At 40.4% G+C, this 23,183-nt stretch overlaps 1 protein-coding gene and 1 non-coding gene across 17 annotated transcripts in view; both read left to right on the top strand.

Moving 5' to 3' along the window:
• The window catches only part of RIMS1 (regulating synaptic membrane exocytosis 1), a 554,640-nt gene that overhangs the window by 268,518 nt on the left and 262,939 nt on the right, over nucleotides 1–23,183 (top strand). The window lies entirely within an intron of this gene.
• LOC119936912 lies at nucleotides 21,127–21,264 on the top strand. Its single transcript, XR_005453877.1, has one exon. It is a non-coding gene; the product is annotated as a small nucleolar RNA SNORA7 (small nucleolar RNA).

Here is a 23,183-nt window from a genome sequence, read left to right as displayed (position 1 = left end):
CTGAAAGTCACTTCCATTCAGTGCTGGAAATGAAGTCAGAATTGGTCTGAATTTAGCTCTGAAATAAGACAAAGTAATGAAATGGTGGTGAGGGGCCTGGCTCGGTCTGGGGAGGGGCTCTGCTGCTCAGTACTGCCTCCAGATGCTGTGATTGCCGCCTCTGTGGTCTAAAGAAGCCATCGCCACACTTCTCCCACTCTTATTACGCCTAGAGTTTCTGAGTGAAATATCTGCAGTCATCCTCTGCCCTAGTTAAAAGAGCACAGACCTGCAGACTGTAAGCCTGTTGTGGGCAGGGAATGTATCTACCAAACTCTTCCAAGTACTTAGTACAGTGCTCTGGACACAGTAAGTGTTCAATAAGTACAATTGATTGATTGATTGATTGGGAGAAGCAGCGTGGCTCAGTGGAGAAGCAGCGTGGCTCAGTGGAAAGAGCATGGGCTTTGGAGCCAGAGGTCATGGGTTCAAACCCCGGCTCCACCACGTGTCTGCTGTGTGACCTTGGGCAAGTCACTTAACTTCTCGGAGCCTCAGTTACCTCATCTGAAAAATGGGGATGATAACTGTGAGCCCCATGTGGGACAATCTGATCACCTTGTATAGCGCTTAGAACAGTGCTTTGCACATAGTAAGCGCTTAACAAATGAAAAAAAAAAAAGTTAGAAGACACAGGTTCTAATCTAGGCTCTGGCCTTGGCCAAGTCACCTGTCTTCTCAGTACTTCATTTTTCTCATCTGCAAATGGATAGTCAGTACCTATCCTCCTTCCAATTTAGACTGTGAACCCCAGGTGGGACAGGGACTGTGCCCTACCTGATCATCTTGTATTTACCCCACAGCTTAGTACAATGCTTAGCATATAGTAATTTATTATTCTAATAATTATTATATTATTAATATTAATATAATTAATTAAAGAAGCAGCGTGGCTCAGTGGAAAGAGCGTGGGCTTGGGAGTCAGAGGTCATGGGTTCTAATCTTGGCTAATTCTAATTAAAATTAGATTAAAAATTAGATTAAAATTAGATTAAAAAGGGGGTTCTAATCCCCCCTTTTAGACTGTGAGCCCACTGTTGGGTAGGGACTGTCTCTATATGTTGCCAACTTGTACTTCCCAAGCGCTTAGTACAGTGCTCTGCACACAGTAAGCACTGAATAAATTCGATTGATTGGCTCTGCCGCTTGTCAGCTGTGTGACTTTGGGCAAGGCACTTAACTTCTCTGTGCCTCAGTTACTTCATCTGTAAAATGGGGATTAAGACTGTGAGCCCCACGTGGAAAAACCTGATCACCTTGTATCCCCCCAGCGCTTAGAACAGTGCTTCGCACATAATAAGCGCTTAACAAATACCTTCATTATTATTATTTTTTTTTTTTAGAGGGTGGCTAGGTTCACTTTCTCACCCTACCAAAGCCTGTTTGGGTGGCTAGTCAAAGGCCTAGGAGCAGTGTGATTTACTTTAAAGAGCATGTGCTTGGAAGTCAGCGGTCCTGATATTTAATCCCAGCTCTACAGTTGCCTGCTGTGTGATCTTTGGCACATCACATAATTTTCCTGTGCCCCAGGGTCCTCGTCTGTTAAATGGGGATTTGATTAGTGTGTTCTTCCTGTGAGCCCCATTAGGGGCAGGGATTGTGTCCAACTGGATTAATTTGTATCCACCCCCGGAACAGTGCATGTTACATAGAAAGTGCTTAACAAATGCTATAATAATAATAAATAAAAAACAACATGGCCTGGTGGAAAATGAAGAAGCATGGTCTAGTGGGTTGAGCACAGGCCTGGAAATCTGAAGGACCTAGGTTCTAATCCCAGCTCCATCACTTTGCTTGGGCCTTGGATTATTCACTTAACTCCCTGGGCCTCAGTTACCTCATCCAGAAAATGGGGATTAAGACTGTGAGCCCCATGTGGGAAATAGACTGTGTCCACCTCATTAGCTTGTATCTACTCCAGTGCTTAGTATAGTGTCTGGCATATAGTAAGCACTTAACAAAGACCATAAAAAAATTAAAAAGCATGGGCCCAGGAAGCAGAAGATCTGGGTTCTAATTCTGACTCTTCCACTTGTGTGACTTAGGGCAGGTTTCTCAACTTCTTCATGACTCAGTTTCCTCATCTGTCAATTGGGGATTAAATACTTATTCTCCATCCCACTTAGTCTCTGAGGCCCTTGTGGAACAGGGCTTATGTCCAACCTGATTATCTTGTAGCTAAACAGTTCTTGGCACGTACCAAGTGCTTAACAAATATCATTAGTAGTAGTAGTAATATTTGTCGTAGGAGGAATCAGAACCTAGGACTCCTAACTCCACGTTCTTTGGTCTTTCCAATAATATTAATGATGTGTGGTATTTGTGAAGTTTATACTATGTGCCAAGCACTGTATTTAGTGCTAGTAGGTTCAAGACAATCAGATTGGACAGAATCCCCCATAGGGCTCCTTCTGGGCCATGTTACTTCTCTGCTTCTTAAACCAGGCTTCATATAAGACATGAGAAGAAATGCCATTGATGAGTCAAGCAAATTTTTCATCTGGCCCTGTATCCTGTCTCCAGTAGGGTGCCAGGGGAACTATGCAGTGGTTTCTCTCTCCAATATCCCCATTAAATACCTAACCTTTCCTTTATCAACCCTTTGCAGACTCTTCAACTATGAATCGATACAACATCTCATAAGCATACCGGTATTTTCTGCCTAGCCAACTTCCTGTGTTAAAGAATTGCATTTGCCCTCCACCCATTGCCTGAGGAACAGTGGAGAGGCATGTTCAAGCTCCACAGTTCTTGGAGAGCATTTTAAAAAGAAAGTTTAACCATCCCTTTGAAAAAATGAACTTCTATAGCTTCAGCTAATCAAACCATCTATAATTATCTTCAATTTTAAAGGAGCACTTATGACTGCAAAGGAGATTGATAAACAAAATTAAATTAAATTTGTAAATATAACATGTTTAGACAGTTTTTTATAGGAAAGCTGCAGCCAAAAATTTTAGTCATATTAATAGTCACTTTTTCAACAGATTTCTGCTCTTGCATTAGGAGAAATTCTGTTAAAACATAGACCAGTTTTGCAGAGATATTCTTGTGCGAAGATGCATAGTCGTTTAACTGTTTAGGGTACTGGAGGTCCCTGAAGAATCTTCTGCCTTTCCTGCTTCAGAGTGAACAGAGAGAAATTGCTCATGATTTCAGAACCACCTGCACTGCCTTTACAGGGTTTTGATGCCAACTTCTTTACCATAGGATCAGATGAAAATGGGCAGGGAACATATCTACCAACTCTGTTATATTGTACTCTCCCAAGGGCATAATAAACTGCTCTGCACACAGTAAGCGCTCAATAAATGCCACTGATTGAGTTTTAATTCCCACTAGATCAAGGAACAGTAACCCACTATTTGGATTTAAACTGGAAATCCAAATATATTTGTTCCCCAGGTCTGTTTATTTATAACTTAAGTGAAAAATAAAACGTAGTACTCAACTTCTTTTCAAATAACTCAGTGTCTTCAAGGAATTTGAGCAAAGATACAAGTATACTGCATTGGATTAAAATCATACATTGGATACTGTGAGTTCTCTTGAAGAAAACAAGGTTGAATATTCATTTTGATTTACTTACCTTGTTCATGAGAGCTACTCTGACAAATACCCCTGACTCACCTAACACAATTACCATGATTTGGGATATGGTGGCTGGATTGCTGAAAAAAAAATAATAAAAACTTAACTCCTACTTTTGGTCAAGTAAAAAACACTGGGTTGCTTCAGAGAACAAAACAGTGTGATTAGTTGTGATAGGGGATACTTTGCCTTGCCTTGGAAACAATGTATTTTGTTCTCTGTGGTCCTTCAATCTTGTCCTACTACCTTGTCTATGCTTTCTCTCTTAAAATCTTCCCCGTCCCTTGCTTATTGATATCTCCTCATTCTTCCTCACATACAATTCTCTCTTCCCTATAAAATGGGTATTTCCTATGAATACTTGATCTTTACTACCTTTGTGTCCTTCTGCTGCCTTTTGAAGCACGCTTAAAGAACCTTTACTAAATCTGAAATCAGATTGATGGGATAATCAGACAGAAGGGATTAAGGGCCCGAAGTTAATACTAGAAAGTGGTTCTAAGTTGTCAGAGAAGAGTTGCAGTTTGGAAAAGCACATTTTTCACTCTAATAATTTCTGGTACATTCCTTTGGTTTCCTGACATAACCGAAAGAAGAATCGAATTGTACTTTCCAAGCGCTTACTACAGTGCTCTGCACACAGTAAGTGCTAAATAAATGTGATTGAATGAGTGAATGAATGAATGATTGTTTAAATGAAAGATGCCTCAGCCTGTAGACTGGGACCGCTCTCTTCTGGACTGTAAGTGCTCAAATAATACCATAAGTGCTCAGTAAATACCACTGATTGAGTGCAAATAAGACATAATGGGCTGGGATTGATTACTAATTACATGTTTAACCACACAATTGCCTCCCTTGCATAATTGCCAAACCCCAATTTTTGAGGCAGAAATAGATTATTTTTAATGCCACATAAAATTGTAAGTGGTGATAGCTCTCTGGCTCAAGGAAGGAGGAGCAGCCGAAGGATGAAAATGTGGCAGCACAATGGTTGGTGGAGAGGATTAATTCATTGAGTGCCTAGTATAGGGGAGCACTTGGGAGAGTGAAATGAGATACTGCCTCAATCAATCAATCAATCAATCGTATTTATTGAGCGCTTACTGTGTGCAGAGCACTGTACTAAGCGATTGGGAAGTACAAGTTGGCAACATATAGAGACAGTCCCTACCCAACAGTGGGCTCCCAGTCTAAAAGAGTTCTCAAGAGTTCTGTTGCTTTCTACTTCATAATCCCCTACTTTCCTCCTTTTCCCTTCCTCTTTTTTCTCTTCCTTCCGTACTCCTAGATTTAATTCAATCATTCAATCATATTTATGGAGCACTTACTATTTGGGAGATTGGGAGATAGTATATGAAAGAGTTGGTAGACACATTCCCTGCCCAAAAGAAGTTTATAGTTAATCTTATATGATACCTGTAATATCTCCAACCCCACTTTTAATATTATAACAATTATGCAAAATGAAGGACAATTTTTTTAGTAAATATGGTGCAATCTACCTCTCTGTTTGTGTTTTTTTATGTTACTTGCTAAGTGCTTACTATGTGAGAGCAGCATGGCATAGTGGATAAAGCATGGGACTGGAAGTTAGAAGGTCATGGGTTCTAATCCCCGCTCTGCCACTTGTCTGCTTTGTGACCTTGGGCAAGTCACTTCACTTCTCTGTGCCACAGTTACCTCACCTGTAAAATGGGGATTGAGACTGTGAGCCCCACGTGGGACAGGACTGTGTCCAACCCGATATTCTTGTATCCATTCCAGCACTTAGTAGAGTGCCTGGCACATAGTAAGTGCTTAACAAATACCGTAATTATTATTATTAGTATGTGCCAGGCACTGTACTAAGTACTGGGATATTTACAAGATAATCAGGCTGGATACAGTCCATGTCCCACATAAGGCTCACAGTATTAATCCCCATTTTGCAGATGAGGTAACTGAGGAACAGAGAAATTAATTGAGTTGCCCAGGAGACAAGTGGCAGAGCTGGGATTAGAACCCAGGTCCCCTGATTTCCAGAGCTATCCTCTTGCCACTAGGCCATGCTGCCTAACCTGTAACCTTCCTGAATTTAGTTGTCTTTGAAGTTCAGCAATTGTTCTAAGGGTTTTGGCCGGACCATTTTATTATCATTAGAAAGCGTATTGCATAAAGGGAGAAAACTCTATGTTTTGTGTACTGTATCTTCACAAAGCATTAAGACTATCATCAAGCGCTTAGTACAGTGCTCTACACACAGTATGCCCTAAATAAATACAATTGAATGAATGGAGGTAGATTCATGGTTTGATAGAATCAGTCAATTGATCAATCATTTATTTAATGATTAAGCAGAACACTGTACTAAGCACTTGGGAGAGCAAAATATAATATTACAACAGAGTTCATGGACACATTCTCTGCCCACAGTGAGAATCTGCAAGAAATCTATCAATCAGTGGTATTTACTGAATACTTACTGATGGATGTTTGATAAATCACGGTTTGATAGAATCAGTCAATTGATCAATCATATTTATTCAATGATTAAGCAGAACACTGTACTAATCACTTGGGAGAGCAAAACGTAATATTACAACAGAGTTCGTGGCCACATTCTCTGTCCACAATGAGAATCTGCAAGAAATCTATCAATCAGTGGTATTTACTGAATAGTTACTCATGGATGTTTGTTGTCATGGTTTGATAGAATCAGTCAATTGATCAATCATATTTATTTAATGATTAAGCAGAACACTGTACTAAGCAGTTGGGAGAGCAAAATATAATATTACAACAGAGTTTATGGACACATTCTCTGCCCACAGTGAGAATCTGCAAGAAATCTATCAATCAGTGGTATTTACTGAATACTTACTGATGGATGTTTGATCATTTTGGATAAAAGATCAGGTTTGAATTTCAGCAGGAGCCGAAAATCGGGACTGATTTAATTCATTCATTCAATCATATTTATTGAGTGCTTACTGTATGCAGAGCCCTGTACTAAGCAGTTAGAAAGTACAAATTCAGCAACAAAGAGAGACAATCCCTGCCCACAGTGGGCTCACAGCCTAGAAGACACAGCTCCTCCATGTATCATCCCAGCAGCATGGCTCAGTGGAAAGAGCACGGGCTTTGGAGTCAGAGGTTATGGGTTCAAATTTTGGTTCCACCAATTGTCAGCTGTTTGACTTTGGGCAAATCACTTGACTTCTCTGTGCCTCAGTTCCCTCATCTGTAAAATGGGGATTAAGACTGGGAATTAAGATTGTGAGCCCCACTGTGAGACAACCTGATCACCTTGTAACCTCCCCAGCACTTAGAACAGTGCTTAATAAATGCCATCATTATTATTATTATTGTTATTATTTCTCTCCTACCATTCCGCTCCAAACTTGTTGGGCAAGTTGACTACATCTGCTGTGTCAAATTCCTCTCCTCCAATGTTCTTCTTTACCCTCTCCACTCTGCCTTCTGTACCCTTCACTCCACAGGAACCGTCCTCTCAAAGGTCACCAGTCATCTCCTTCTTGCCGAATCCAATGACCTTTTCTCCTTCCTAATCCTCCTCGACCTCTCAGTTGCCTTTGACACTGTGGGCTACCCCCTTCTCCTGGAAATATTATCCAACCTTGGCTTCACTGACTCTGCCCTCTCCTGGTTCTCCTCATATCTCTGGCTGTTCATTCTCAGTCTCCTTCACAAGCTCCTCCTCTGCCTCCCACTCCCTAACTGGGGGCGGCCCTAAAGGATCAGTTCTGGGTCCCCTTCTATTCTCCATCTACCCCCACTCCCTTGGAAAACTCATTCACTCCCATGGTTTCAACTACTACGTCTATGTGGATGATACCCAAATTTATATCTCCAGCCCTGTTCTCTCTTCCTCTCTGCAGATTTGCTTTTCCTCTTGCCTTCAAGGCATCTCCACTTGAGTATCCTCCTGTCACCTCATTCTTAACATGTCCAAAACTGAACTCCTTATCTTCCCACCAAACCCTGTACTTCCCCTGATTTTCCCATCACTGTAGATGGCACCACCATCCTTCCTATCTCACAAGCACATAGCCTCAGCATTATCCTTGACTCCTCTCTCTCATTCAACCATATATTCAATCCATCACTAATTCCTGCCAGTTCCATCTGCACAACATCGCTAAAATCTGCCCTTTCCTCTCCATCCAAATTGTTACCATGTTTAATACAATCCCTAATCCTATCCTGCCTAGATTACTGCATCAGCCTCCTTGCTGACCCTTCAGCCTCCTGTCTCTCATGACCCCAGTCCATACTTCACTTTGCTGCCCAGATCATTTTTCTACAAAAACATTCAGGACATGTCATCCTGCTCCTCAAAAATTTCCAGTGGTTGCCCATCCACCTCTTCATCAAACAAAAACTCCGCACCATTGGCTTTAAAGAACTTCAACACCTGGCCCCCTCCTATTTCCTCTCACTAGTCTCCTTCTACAACCCAACCTGCACACTTCACTCCTCTAATGCTACCCGTCTCACTGTACCTCAGTCTTAGCACTGCCGACCCCTGGCCCAAATCCTGCCTCTGGCCTGTAATGCCTTCCCTTCTCAAATCCTACAGACAAATTACTTTCCTCTACTTCAAAGCCATATTGAAGGCATATATCCCCCAAGATGCCTTCCCAGACTAGATCCCCGTTTTCCTCTTCTCCCACTCCCTTCTGTGTCACTCTGACTTGCTATCTTTGTTCTTCCCCATTCCCAGTTGCACAGCAATTATGTACATATCTGTAATTTATTTATATTTATGTCTCACCCTCTTAGATGATAAGCTCATTGTGGGCAGGGAATGTGTCCATTTATTGTTGTATTGTACTTTCCCAAATGCTTAATATAGTGCTCTGCACACAGTAAGTGCTCAATAAATACAATTGAATGAGTGAATGAATGAATGTTATATCATGTATGACAGTGCATATATTATTAGTTATTGTACATTATATATACGTTAGAAGAAAAGAAAAAAGTGGTAGAAAGAAAGAGTGAGCCTATCTTTCAGGTTCAGAGTTGGTGCTACTGATAGTGAGATGCCAGCAGATTGTGAGTATGTACATGTGCATGTATCTGATAAAACCAATGCCTGACTGACAATTTGTTCCTTTATATGTTGCTGTAGAAATGCCCTCTCGAGGCACAGTGTATTTGTTACCAGAGTTGTTTGATGCTGTTTTCTTTTCTCTTTCTGGGTGTCACAATCTTCCTGAAGTGTTGTTTTTCAGACAGTTGCTACATATTTGCCATGTTGATTTGTCTTCTGCAGCTGGCTTCCAATGGATACTCTATTTTTTGTTTTTATTATTTAGTATTTACAATGATGAGCAGTTTCCTTTGCCAAGATCCTTTCTAAATACTGTTTAGAAGATACAGGCTGAATTAGAACTTTGGGGATCTATTTCTCTTCATGGCTTCTAAAATCAAATTTTAATTATAATTATTGTTAAATAAACCAGTGGATCACTTGAAGAACTATTTTGGGTATTTCATAATTTAATATTTCTCAACAAAAAATACTGAAAAAATGGCTGAGGCATCTTGGAAGATAGTCACCGATTCTTTGAAGTGAATGGGTAGAATTTATGCAGTGAAAAATAAATTGAAAAAAAAAAGTTGCAGTTTGGAAAAAAAAATTCAGAATGTTAAGTAGCTGCCATCGATCAGTGGTATTTATTGAATGCTTACTTTGTGCAGTCCCTATATTAAGAACTTGAAAGAATAACATACAGTTGGTAGATATTAGAGAAGCACTTTAGAGAAGCAGCATGGCCTAATGGATAGAGCATGGGCCACGGTGTCAGAAGGACATAGGTTTTACTCCTGGCTTCTCCACTTGTCTGCTGTGTGACCTTGGGTGAGTGGCTTCACTTCCCTGGGCCTGTGTTACCACATCTGTAAAATGGGGATTAAGACTGTGAGACATGGACTGTATCCAACCGAATTTGCTTCTATCCATCCATCCCAGCACTTAATACAGTACCTGGTGCATAATAATAAAATAATAACGGTATTTGTTAAGTGCTTACTATGTGCCAAGCACTGTTCTAAGCACTGGACACAAATACTACAATTATTATATGATCCTTGCCCTCAAGAGACCAACTACAACGATGATGATAACTATAATGATAATATGGTTGGCCTGTGGATGGAGTGAGTACCTGAATAATTAGGAGATAGGACTAAGTGCAGGGGCGAGAGAGGATGAAAGTTTAGTCAGGGAAGATTTCCTGGAGAAGATAAGTTTCTAACGGGTATTTGATGATGGATAAAGCTCATGTCTGTCAATCAGTCAATCACGGTTTGCAGTATGATTGCAGTATGGTTGGGGAAGAAGAAGCAAATTCTGAAGATGTTGTGTATATAGAATTGATGAGATTTAGTGACTGACAGGATATGCAAGTTGAAGGAGAGAAATAAGTCCAGTATAATAACAAGGTTGCAGGCTGGTACAGCAAGGTGGATGGTGGTGCTGTCAACAATGAGAGGAAAGTCATTGGAATGAAAGCTATGTATGCAAGGAAAGGTGAGAAATTCATTTTTGGAGATGTTGAGTTTGAGGTTATGATGAGGCATCCAGATAAAAATGGCCTGAGCATAGGAGGAAATGTGAGATTTCAGAAAGGGGGAGAGGTTGGGTTTGGAGATGTAGGTTTAGGTGTCGCTGGCTTAGGGATGATAGTGCTAGCCAAGAGAGCAGATAAGCTCTCAAAGGGGTGATATAAATGGAAACTGGAAGGGTATCGAGAATTGAGCCTTGAGAGATTCCACAGTTGGAAGGTGGGAGGCAGAGAAGGAGCCCGCTAAAGGGACCAAAAAGGAGCAGCTAGAGAAGTAAGAGAACCAGAAAGAGGAGAGTTTCAGTTTAAGGGGTGATAGTGTTTCCAGGAAAAAGATGTGAATCACCGTGCCAAAGGCAGCTGAGAAGTCTGGAATTAGAATGGAATAGAGTCCTTTGGATTTGACTAAAAGGAGGTCATCGGTGGCTTTGGAGAGAACAAGTTCAGTGGAGTGCAGGAGGCAGAAGTTAGATTGTAGTGGATCGAGAAGGGAGTTGGGAGAGAGGAAGTGGAGATTGTGTGACTAAACTTGTTCAAGGAGTTTAAACAGGAATGGTAGAAGGGGCTGTGGGATTGAGGGAGCTTTTTTTATGAGAGGGTATGCATGAGTGTGTTTGAAAGCAGAGGGGAGGGAGCCATTTGGAGTGTGAGTGGTTAACTACTGCATTGGGGGAGGGTAGAATGATGGGAGCAAGTATTTTAATGAGTGATGAAGGGCTTGGTTTGGAGGCACAGGTGGAAGGAATAGACTTTCAAAGAAATAAGGGATCTTTGGGAACGATGAGAGAGTGTATTTGCAAGTTGGATGGGTCATGAACTGAAGAGGTGAGGGGAAACTTTTAGGGAGTTTGTGCCTGGTGGTTTCAATTCTGTCGATGAAGTAGATGACAAGGTGGTCTACACACAGAAGTGCTCAATAAATACCAGTGATTGAGCACAGTGTGCAAAGCACTGCACTAATTGCTGGGGAAGAGTACCGTGCAGGTTAAACTCAACATCAACATCTTGGTCCTCAGGATCCTGGGCAACCCACTTTTGGGAAGATATTTTATCTCCCTTCTCCCTGACTCTTACACTATGAACATCATGTGGCACAAGGACTGTGTCTGATATTTTATCTACTGTGTCTCTATTTTATCTCCACCAGTACTTAGAACAGTGCTCAAAACGTGGTAAATGCTTAACAAATATGAATGATAATAATAATAACTGTAGCATTTGTTAAGCACTTACTGATAATAATAATAACTGTAGTATTTGTTAAGCACTTACTATCTGCCAGTTGTACTAAAAAAGACCATTAATAATAGACAAAGCTACATTAAAAATGCAAGGACATCAGTAAGAACAAAACTTACAATGTAAGTACCAAACTAGCAGTAGAACATTGAAGTGAACAAAGCTGTTTTGAGGCTGTTGAGTACTCAGGCAGGGAGTGTGTTGCTAACAAGAGCCACAACCTTGCCAATGTTGTAAGTGTTCAGAAGGCAGTGTTACCATTGAGTCTTCCCTTCCCCTGCTCCAGCGTGGCAGGACTAAGTGATATAGAGATTGGGTGGCGTGACTCAGCCCCGTGATGAGGTGAGAATGGCCAGAACCCTAATGCTCTGTCTCTCCCTGTCCTACTCCAGCCAGCATTAGGGGTGGACCTGATGTGTTCTGGGTGGCCTGCCTCGGCATTCTGGAGGTGCATAAGTTTCCAAAATCCATGTACTATAGATTTTTAGATATGAATCTGAGTAACAAGTATATGGCTGTTACATACAAATGTATTGTCAGTGTAGAAACACTCAAACCCATACCGTATTCATCCATTTATGGAGAATTTTCCAGTACAGATTGTTTCTGCTGTCCCTCCTTATTTCCCTTTTGGGTTCATTGTCCTGGGAATTTGTGTCGAGTGGGGAAATTCTTAAGTGCATTTGGTGCAGGCAGATGTATGTACTTAGCTTTGCAATGTGGAGAGCTGTGGGTCAGAAGCCTTTAGAAGGAGAGGAAATGAGTTTGGTAAGTGTGGATAGGCAAATGCAAACTTTATGGCATCAGATAAGACTTTAGAGGGTCATGTGATCGTTTTTCTAAGTTATTTTACCCTTTGGGTAAATAATAATATTTGTAAATATTTGATCCCTTGAGTGATTCCTAAAGGTTCTGAACCAAAATATATATATAATGAAAAAAGTCTAGGTTTATATGATGATAGACATAAAATGGAATTGCTTCTTTTTTCTCTAAGTTTCTAGCTTTGGTTCTTTTGGCCTTGTTCTTAATTTTAAAAAATACTTCAAAAAACAACGAGTTAAAAATATACTACTATTCATTAGGTTACATGCAGTTGTGGAGAATCATCTCTAGTATTTTTGTTCTATTTTTGCAGCTCCACTGCTTTGCTTGAAAACTTCTGTAGTTTTGACAATTATCCATCCAGCTCTGACAAGCTGTAATGTCAATAGGAATGATATTTCCAACAGTTGTACTACTAGAACTCCATGTGGGCAGGGAACATAGTTATCAAATCTATTAGCATGTACTTAGTACAGGGCTCTGAATACAGTAAATGCTCAGTAAATATGATTGATTTATTTATAAAGATTTATAATTTAAGCAACTTCCTGATCATAAGCAGCAAGCCCAATTACAGGTTTTCTGGGATCTAAATAACTTTATACATGAAAGATGTTTGGGGAGCAGAGCTGAGGCCCTCCACGACCAGGAGTATGATCACAGATGACCATTAAAGTGAAACTGTGAACAAAAAATCCACAGGTTCCAATGACTACTTTATTTAAATACACATCCTCTACAGATATACATGAGTCTAAGTTTAGGGATGAGTGAAAACAATGCTAAGTGTGGGCATTAGACTCGTACAGCCCCTCTGGTATTCGAGCCTCCAGCCTCTGCCCGCTCCAATCACTACCGCATGCTGCTGCACAGATCATCTTCCTTGGCCATCTCATGACACACATCCAATTCGCAAAGTGCCTTTATTGGCTCCTAATGCCCCTCTGCATCAAGCAAAAACTCTTCACATGCTTAAAACAGTGCTCTGCCCACAGTAAAAGCTCATTAAAAAGCATTGATTGATTCAGGATTCTTCACCAACTCACCCACCTTAAAAATCTGCTCTCTTTGCAGGTTACCCATCCACCAGTTCACTGTGTTTCTCCTAAAATAATCCAACTCCCAACACTCCTGCTCCCGACCCCTCATTTATTCTGTTCTTTGCAGCTTTGAATTCCCCCTTCCCTAAATTCCACAGGCCACAGTACTTCTCTGTTAATTTCCAGTCATATAAAGCCATCAGTCATCTCTAGCACTTTTGGCATCACTTAGTTATATCCATCCTCAAGACTTGTTTATATACCGTTAGCCAATTGTATACTCACTAATTTTAATTTGATTACTCTGTTTGTAAATACTTCTATGTGGGTCTCTCCCATGAGACTGTAAACTCTTTATTTTTAAGGAATGTGTCACATCCTTGCTTTGTATTGTCTAAACATTTAGTACAGTGCATTGCACGTAGTAGATGTTCAATAAATATGGGTACTACTACTGTAGTGAATTGGGGAAGCATACTTGGAATAGGTGGGTATTTTGGAAGGCTTTAAGTATGGGAAAGCTGGGATTTTGGAGGACTAAGATCTTAGAGGACTGGGGGAAAGGGGAGTTAAGGAGTAAGAAGGACCAAAAGTGCTGTTTTTCATCACTACCCTTGGGAAACATTCAAGACATCTTGTTTACTTGATAGAAAACAGGGTGATGGAACAACCCCTTTGTGGTAATTTAGCTCAGATGACTTGCAGTAAACCTCTCAGAGTCACACTTGGAGAGTTTCCAGTACTGTACTAGTCTTTACTACAGGAAAGAGAGTCAAGCAGAGGCATATCCATTCCATTCCTAGCTTGGGCAGTGGCTAGTGAGTGGAAGGCAATCTGCTATAAGTCAAAACTCACCTGTGCTGGGCAGCAGCAGCATGGGAGAGAGTCGAGTGCGGAGACTCAGTTTTACTGCAGGAGGCAATGGTAAAAAATGTCCATATTTTTACCAAGGGAACTCTATGGATACCCTACCAGAATGATTGCAGATGGAGGTGGGGTGTTCTGAAAGAGATGTGTCCATTGGAGTTCCAATGGGTCGAAGACAACTCGACAGCATAAGACAAGACAAGACTTGCAATGTGTAAACTTAGGTCATGTCACTTTAACCCTTTTGCAACTTGATTTCTCCTTTGAAAAAAAAACATTGATAGTTCCATTTGTCATCAGTTTCAGTCAGCAGGAGAAGGTTAAGTGCTCTGAGACATGTGTAGCGATGTTCAGGATATGAGTGGGCCTTAGACATTAGGCTGGAAGCCCCTCTGGTATTCTTGCCTCCAGCCTCTGCCCTCTCCAATGTTCCTGTTCATGATATACTATTTAAATCTATCTCCAGTCCACAAGTTCGGCTCTTTCTTGGGATATCCTGTTAGATGGAAGGAAATTTCTGCTAGTAAATGATTTCTTAGAATATATTTTTAATGTCCTGTATTCTGTCATGTCTATTTGCTATTGTTTGCTAACAGGCAAACAATGACAACAACCTTTAAGGCCTTATTAAAATCAGATCTCCTCCAAGATGCCTTCCCCTATTAAGGCCTCTTTTCCACTACTCCCTTACCCTTCTGCATTTCCTACACACTTGTATCTGTTCCCTCTAAGCACCTGATATTCAACTTATCCTCAGCCCCATAGTACTTATTTGTATAGCCTTAATTTATATATTTGTTTTCCTTATACTCTGGGTGTAGGCTAGTTGGTTCAACTCTGAGATTGGTAAATACTAAAGCTTCCATATCATGCCAGCATCATTTGCGTTACTTTGCTGTTTGAGTCTATCTGAACTATGGGTTCCTGATATTTTGGAAAGTGTAATCACACCTGCTGTGGTATAAAATGCACAGAATTATGGAACAGCTGGAAAAGATTATGTCTTTGAGCAATAACAGTCTGTTACAAAATACACAGAGGAGCCAATCAGTGCTAGTCAACTGTGAAAGTACGAGGGTGGTTTCAAGTTTACCAAAAGTTAAAGGAATGGTCTTTGGCCCTTTGAAAAGAAGTGCACTGCCAAATTGCCTTATTTTGTCCCAGGAGAGAACTGACTACTTGTACATCAATATTTATGTTAAAATGTAAGTCTTTCTCATTGTGATCTTTTGGTGGGAGTTTGGTTTAGCATTTAGAGATGTTAATATATTCATCCATTAATAGAAAAATTGGAAAATTGCCTTGGCTCAGGTCTTGATACATATTTTCAACAGCTACTTGCATTGTCAGCCTCCAGAGAACAGTATAAAATATTGCTAATACATTATGATAAAATTTTCAAAGAATCTTTTACAACTGGTAAGACCAAATCATCTCCTGCTCAGGAAAGTGAGGAAAGTGTTAAATGTCAGGAACAAGTAGCAAGGGTGATGGACATGGGTTTCAGTAAGGGTGGAGAAATAATTTTGCTGGGCAGAGGAAAGGCTAGAGTTAAAGCACACAAGCATAATCTTGAAGTGGATTGAAGTAGGCCTAATATCTAGATTTCCACCAGCGGTAGTCTGTGGCTCATGCACAAGACCTAAGGAAGAAGACTGTGGAGGTGATCCACGGCAGTGTGTTAGTAGTATGAGATTGACAAAGGGATATGGGAGTGAGTGAGTTGTGTTCAGCATAGAGAGGGTGGTGTTGAGAAAATTAATTTGTTCATCAAGGGAAGGAGGATGGGGTATGGAGGCCAAGTGGGGCATAATGAGTTAAGAAAATTGATGGGGCCAAAAAATGGGAGTTCTCTGTTGGGAAGAGATCAGATAAACAGGGAGAAGGTGTGTGGGAGAGAAGACACATACCAGACTGGTACCCCTAGTTGCCGGAAGTAGGGAGAAATTTAACCTTCCTGCTTAACACATCAGGAGCATGAGGAACCTTCTTCCCCCCAAATTCTTTGTAATTAATTAATTAATTGTCCTCTTTCATGAGTCTGAAAAATATTTTCTTGTGCATCCTTTTTGAGTCTGGACTGGCTTACCTTTTCGTACAAATGTAATTTCATAGCTAGTTTGTACATTCTCCGTAGGAAGGATGGAGTTTCTAGACTCATTACTATTAGTTAACCCTCCACCTCAGGGGTTGATACAGTTAATTATGCTAATAATTGTATTTTGATCCTGCACATTGACTGCCTTGTTGCAGTGGGCCCCAGCAAACTCTGACAATCAGATCTGTTTGAAACACTTATGAGTAGAGGATTGAAAAGTAGACATAAATATAAAGTAGACCTTTTTTAAGAAGAATATCTATTGCATTAGATTAGAAAAAATGTAGGAATATTGCTTTAAATGTCTGACTTAAAAAGTCAGTTTAAAGTTGTTCTAAGTGTCTTTTATAATACATTTTTCATTTTGGTCATTTTAAATTGGATGGCTTAGATTGGTTTGGTTAGTGAGAAACTGCATGGCCTATTGGAAAGAACACAGGTCTGGGAATCAGAGGATCTATGTTCTAATCTTATCTCTGCAATTCTCCTGTTATATGTGACCATGGGCAAGTCATTTAAATCTTGTTGTTAAAGTTTCCTCATCTGTAAACTGGAGATTCAATACCTTGTCTCCTCCTCCTTGGACTCCGAGTCCCACTTCAGGCAGAGACTGTGTCCAACTTGATTATCTTTTATCTATCCCAGTGCTATAAAGAACTTGGAAAATATTAAGTGCTTAACAAATGTTACATATTATGGGAAGCAGCATGGCCTAGTGGATAGAGCACGGGCCTGGGAGTGAGGTCAAGAGTTCTAATACCAGCTTCACCACCTGTCTACTGTGTGACCTTGGGCCGATCAGTTTGCGTCTCTGTGCCTCAGTTACCTCATCTGTAAAATGGGGATTGAGACTGTGAGCCCCACGTGGCTACCTGATTTGCTTGTATGCACCCCAGTGCTTAGCACAGTGCCTGGCACATAGTAAGTGCTAAACAAATACCATACCATAATTATTATTATATTTCCATTATTATTTTATTAAATATTGTGGAGACTTTTGTCTTTGACATAAGCAGTACTATCTGCATCCTTATATTCCATTTGCTTGAATGGGCCAAGTATCCTGTTGGGGTAGAGAGGTCAACTTTTCAATAACTACATCTGTTCTTAAGTTGCTTCATCACTACATGGAGCATTTATTATATTAATCATTGATGCTCCATCTAAGAACCATAGCATGAAAAGAAAAGTGGGAAACAAGGTACCATGGAGGTCAAAGACAGGAAAGATAAAATGGAAATCTGTATCTCCAATTTTGTGTGTTTTCTAAGCCTGATGTGGCCCACATTTTTCCCACTGAGGAAAGGTCCAGGGAAATCAACAGAATAACTGGCACTGAAGATGGTACCTGACTACCCTTGATGACCTGCGACACCTCCCTGAACCTCATCCAGGGAAGCCAACCATTCATTTTCTAATTTGCTGGCTGCGCCAAAATTGATTGCTGAGCAGGCAAAAACCCTGCCACTTCTTAGCTCCTAGCAGGTCACACACATTCCTTTTTTCACTTTCCATTGGTGGTAAGGAGAAGCGGTGTGTCCCACAGGAAATAACTCAGGCCTGGGGGTCAGAGGACCAGGTTTCTAATTCTGTCTCTGCTATTTGCCTGCTATGTGATCTGCTATCTGTTGCCGAATTGTACTTTCCAAGCGCTTAGTACAGTGTTCTGCACACAGTAAGCACTCAGTAAATATGATGGAATGAATGTAAAAATGAATCTTGGGCAAGTCATTAACTTCTTGGTGCCTCAGTTCCCTCATCTGCAAAGTGGGGATTATCTGCTTTCTCTCCTACTCTTACACTATGAGCCCTATGTGGGACTTCATGATCTTATATATACCCCAGCACTAAACACAGTTCTAGTCTCATAGTAAGTGCTTAACAAATCCTACTATTATTACAGATACTCCATTTCTACAGAATCCATTTCCTATTAAAGTATTATAAGGCACAGGGACTAACTTTATGAATGTATTGGGGATCTTCTCGCAGTAGCTTTTGGAGTTGAACTTTAAGCTTTGCTCAACCCAGCTTCCTGACAGGATCTGAGAATTTCCAGACAGGATTGAAAAGACCCAAAATGCTTGATTTCTTCCAGTTCTTTGTCCTTTCCCAGTTCCCACCTCTCTAAAATCCCTAATCATGCTCCACCTCTGTGCTAAAACTGAACAATTAACATCTATGCTTGTGAACCCCCAGAGGGACAGGGAACATGTCTAATACCCATCTGTGTATTCTCTCTCAGAGCTTAGTAGAGTGCTGCACACACAGTTATTGCTTAATAAATACTATTACTACTATGTAGTGGAAAGCTGAAACTTTCCCAGTCCTTAATTTTCCTCTTCTCTTTGCTGTCTGTCCATTCTGATGGATCCTATTACTACCATTGCCTGCTACCTTCTCAAATGACGATTTGTACAGTGATTGCAATTGTCCTTGGATTAACTGAAACTTGAAACAAATGAGTCTAAGGACTGCCCTTGGTTTTTCTTCTCATGTATGATTCTTAGGCTATCTTGGAGTTGTTCTCTCTATGTCACTTAGTGGAAGAGAAACTCTGTTCTAAGGTACCATTGAATCCAGTGCCCCAAAAGGATCAGGAATTAGTCAGCTGGGCTTCTGAAAGGAGAAACAGCAGTTGGGGAATACAAAGTTATTGCTATATTCCAAGGGGCAATACCTACAATAGAGAATCTACACCTATTCATTCTTTTGATTTTTAGGACCCACACAAGCTTGAGCAATGTAATCCCCTTTTTAGGACTTGAAAATCGTGACAGATATCAGTGAAGACATGGTGAGGGGAGTAATGCCATGTGTCTGCTCTAGGCTCTTGTGGTAGACAAATAACTGTGTTGGTAGACACAAGATACCTGTGGTGTCACCTTCAGAAATAATAAATATCACTGACCAGAGGTCTTGTGAAAGTACTGAGCAATGGAGCCCTGAGTTCCACTTACAAGCTGAAATCCCATAAGGGACTAATCATCCTGTTGTCTGTCCAGACTCCACAGAAGACAAACATCCCTTCTACCTCTTCCCTCTAAAGAGCAGAGAATGTGTGAATGTCTGCATCCAGAATTGTTCATACCTGAGGTGGTGAATTGCCCATACTCTGAAATGGATGAACTTGCAGGCATTTTTATTGTTGATATATCTGATTTGTTAATATTCTTGTTTATTCTAATTCATCATTCAATGTTTCCATTCTCCTCACTTTTTGATTGTGACCTTAATAAATCAGTCATAATTATTGAGTGCTTACTGAATTCAGTAAATATGTTATGTAAATTGAGTTTCATCAGATCACCTTAGTATTTTGCACTCTGCAAGCTCTTAACGAATATCAGTAGTCATTATAATATCACTGTTTTAGGGACTAAAGACAGAACTCAAGACATACTCTCTACAAATCAATGCCATATCGAGGCAGGTGAGTTTGTGTATGCTGATGAAGCTTAGAGCTAAGCCATATAGTAGAAGGGTCTAGGTTGAAGACAAAAGTTGATTCACCTGTGCTGGGCAGCAGCAGCATGGGAAAGAGTCAAAGGCAGATGATCAAGTGATCAAAATATTGATCAAAGACAGTGGCAGAGACTCAAGTTTTTTATTGCATGGAAGAAGGCAGTGGTAAGCCACTTCTGTATCTCTTTATGGATACACATACCAGAATGACCTTATGGTAGATTATGGGACATTCTAGAGAGCGTGTGTCCGTGGAGTCGCTATGGACTAGAAACAATTCAACAGCATTTGAAGAAGAGAGACAGGGCTCCCTTTCTGCAGGTAAACATTAGAATAAAGAACTGCAGCTTTGCAATGGGACTGGTCAGAATCCCAGATGGACTCAACACAAAATGAACACACAGGATAGGAAAGATAAGTAAAGAGGTTCCATCCTGCTCTTATGACCACAGAGTCCCCAGATTTCTGTTTGTGAGGAGTATAACTTTCCCCACCCAGCCTTACAACCTGTGCAGATTTGGAAAGTGATCATCTACAGCTATTTTTTGATAGACCAATTAATTGGGCCACCTTCATTTCCATAAATAGTAAATGTCACTGGGTAGTTGAGTGAAAGTGCCAAGAGAGTCTGAAGAAAGGCTGATCCACTGTTTAGAGCTGTGCCTACTTATGAATAAATCAGTAATTTTCCCTTCACAAGAAAAATGGCTGTGGGAAAGTATCATCTAAAAGTCCTGAAGTTTAGTTACCTGTTTGTAGTACTGCCCAGATTAAGAAATGTCAGTACATTAATTCAGTACCACATAAGAAGTGATAAAAATGGTAACAAGGTTTCCGTGATAGTTCTGACAAAGATGGATTCAGGTATGATCATTTATCAGTGTAGATAAGTCATAATTATCAGAGTCATTATGAAAAATGGTTTGATGTTCTCTATATAGTTCTGTTAGCTGAATTGCTTTGAAAAGACCCTATTAAGGACTAGCTAGGGTCTTTTCAAAGCAATTTGGAGGATATTATAGAGAACAGACTGTCAAACTATTTTTAGTGAGGTAAATTCAAGAAATATGTATGCATTTTTTGCCTTCCTGTTTTATCAATGACATGATTAATAGAGTATTCATTTGCCCTGATTTTTTTTTTTGCCAGAGAATGAGATTTTTCAAAATAGAAATGAATCCTTCAAAACGAACTCAGAACCATTCAAAACGAATAAGAAACTGGTTCATTTAGAAAATGCAAGATTAGATTAAGGTAAAGATCAAAATAAATACGACGGTGAAATCCATTTTTAAATCAATCCCTGTCTCTCTACAGTCACTGCATTAGTCCTGTCTCATGGATCTCTTGCTTAGACTATTTTTTAATAAATGGTGTTTATTAAGTACCCTTCTCAGGATTGCACCTGGAGAGTTTCCAGTACTCTACTAGTCTCAGCTACAGGAGGGAGAGTCAAGCAGAGGCATACCCATTTCATTCTTAGCTTGGGCAGTAGCTAGTGAGTGGAAAGCAATCTGCTACAAGTCAAAACTCACCTTGTGGTGGCCAGCAGTGGAATGGGAGGGAATCGAAGGTGGAGTTTCAAGTTTACAATGCAGAAGGCGACAATGGTAATCCGCTTCCATATTTTTACCAAATAAACTCTATATATACACTACCAGAACGATTTGGAGAGATGGGACATTCTGAGAGAGATGTGTCCACTGGAGTCGCTATGGGTTGGAAATGACTCAACAGCATAAGGCAAGACAATATATTATGTGCTTACAGTATGCATGGCACTGAATTAAATACTTGGGAAAATACAATACAACAGAGTTGGTAGACATAATCCCTGCCCACAAGGAGTTTACAGTCTACATGGGGAGACAGATATTAATATAGGCTAGTGAAAAGGGAAATATAATCTAAGAATATTTATATACGTATTGTGGGGCTGGAGTATCAAGATGCTTTACGGTCAAGTTAGTGGGGAGGGAGTATAAGGGGTTAGAATGAAGGGGTTAGATTGGGAAGGCCCCTTGAAGGAGATATGATTTTAGGAAGGTTTTGAAGAGGGGGAGAGTGGTGTACTGTCAGATCTGAAGGGGGGGTTCCAAGCTTGAGGGAGAATGTGGGCATAGTGTCGATGGCAGGATAGATGAGAGCAAGGTACAGAGAGTAGGTTGCCGTTCATTCATTCGTTTGGGTTAAGAGGAGTGAAGTGTGGTTTGGGTTGTAGTAGTAGATCAGTGGAGTTAGGAGGGAGAGAGCTGATTGAGTGTCTTAAAACTGATGGTGAGGAGTTTGTTTAATGTGGTGGTGATGGGAGTTTTTGAAGAGTAGAGGGATATGGACTGAATGCTTTTTTTTCAAAAAAATGATCTGGACAGCAGAGAGAAGTATGGAATATGGATAGGGGAGAGAGATTTAGTAGCCAAAGTGGGAAATTCTGAATGATAGCATGGTAGTGTGATAGCATGGTAGCAGGGCAGTCTTCACCACTACAAATCCCCTTATCACCACCCTCCTTCAGAATGGCTTGTCCATGACCCTGACAACATACAGCATGTATAGGACATATCAAGGCTGTTCACTGAATTTGGGTCATCCCCTTCTCCTTCAAAGCCCTTTACTAAGGCAAGACAGATTTCCTCACTTTCCTTGTCTACTCATATTTCTCAGCATCCTCCTCAGCTAACTTGGTATCTGCTTCTTGGCTTACTGAATTCTTTCATTCTTCAAGTGAGCCACTCCTGAAATTCCATCCTCTATAAGAAGCCCTTCTAATTAGAAAATAAATATAGTGCTTGCTTGATGATACTTACCTCTTTGTTGGTACACCCAGTACTCCTATAAGGAGATGTATTTCACGTGAAATGAAAGTCACACTTTTGATTGCATGCAACAATCACATTCAATGAATAAATAAATGGTATTTGTTGAGAGCCTACTGAGTGCCAAACACTGAACTCAGCACAATGGCACGAACAATATAGTTACTAGAAATTAGCCCTAGCCCTGCCCTAAAGAGGTTTAGAGTCTAGCAGGAAAAACAGACCCTAAAATAATGTTCCAATAGGAGGAAAGAAGATAACGGGGTAGATAAATGAGCAAGTGTTCAAGGAATGGGGTGTGTGCAAAAATGCACAGGTGATTGATGTTCTATATAGATAGAAGGATAAATCAATTAATTGTATTTATTTAGCACTTACTGTGTGTAAAGCACTGGTACTAAGCACTTGAGAGAGTACAGTATAACATGGTTGGTAGACAAGTTCCCCAGTATCTTGTTGAAAGAATGCTCTATCCAAAAAACAGTGAAAACACTTATAATGGAAGAAATGAGTGTACATAATGATAAATGCAGCTTTTGTTTCTATATTTGGTTTATGTGTTTGTTCACTGAAGTTCCATCATCTGTCCTCCTCTGTATTATCTCCCAGATTTTAAGCTCCTCGAAGT

This window comes from Tachyglossus aculeatus, chromosome 1, assembly GCF_015852505.1.
Source record: "Tachyglossus aculeatus isolate mTacAcu1 chromosome 1, mTacAcu1.pri, whole genome shotgun sequence".
Lineage (NCBI taxonomy): Eukaryota > Metazoa > Chordata > Mammalia > Monotremata > Tachyglossidae > Tachyglossus > Tachyglossus aculeatus.
This window is presented reverse-complemented; position numbering and strand designations above follow the sequence as displayed.